Below are 928 nucleotides of genomic sequence, written 5' to 3'. Positions count from 1 at the left end.
TTGAACTGCCAGCCTTCTGGTTAGCAGTCAAGTGCCTTAGGCACTATGCTACCAGAGCTCCTATATTAATTATATATAATGTATTAATTATATATATATATTAATTGATATATATATTAATTATATATATAGATATACACATAGGGAGCCCTGCTGGTGTAGTGTCTAAGGCATTTGACTGCTAACCAGAAGCTGGTGGTTCAAACCCACCAGCCGCTCCTCAGAAGGAAGATTGGGCTGATCTACTTCCATAGTGATACTGCCTCGGAAACCCAAGGAAGGGTTGCTATGAGTCGGATCCAACTCAATGGCAGTGAGGGAGTATACTGAATAAAATAGAACAATTAAAAAATACAAAACTGAGTTTCTAAGAAAGAAACAGAAATCCTTGAGTACCAAAAACAAAGACACTCAGAGCCAGTGCAGTGAGGTCTGGACTGCCCCTGAGGCTTCCTGGGCAGAGATATGGGGTGGAGGTCCTTCAGACTGGGGTCTGAAGGATTCACAGGGACAGGGCTGTGACCTTGGCCCATTCAAACAGAGAAATGAAAAATAGATTCCTTTGAAAAGTCAGGACACTGGGTTAGTTGTTCTCTCCACAAAAGATAAATCAGAAAACTTTCACCCACTAGCCCAGGCAGTTTATCTCTGGCCAGGCCTCTGTAGTGGGGAGGAATGTGTGAGTGTGGAATCCTCCCGAAATGATAGGCCTGTACCACATGTGACTGAGGAGTTCAAATTTCTACTAGCAAAGTGGTATGAGGGAGCTCTGGTAGCATAGTGGCTAAGACACTTGCCTGCTAACCAGACGGCTGGCGGTTCAAACCCACCAGCCACTCCTCGGAAGGAAGGTTGGGCAATCCTACTTCCGTAGTGATACTGCCTCGGAAACCCAAGGAGGGGTCGCTATGAGTCGGCTTTGACTCGA

This window comes from Orycteropus afer, unplaced genomic scaffold (genome assembly GCF_000298275.1).
Source record: "Orycteropus afer afer isolate SDZICR_OR568_19922 unplaced genomic scaffold, OryAfe1.0 scaffold00156, whole genome shotgun sequence".
Taxonomy (NCBI): Eukaryota; Metazoa; Chordata; class Mammalia; order Tubulidentata; family Orycteropodidae; genus Orycteropus; species Orycteropus afer.
Note: the sequence above shows the minus strand (reverse complement) of the source record.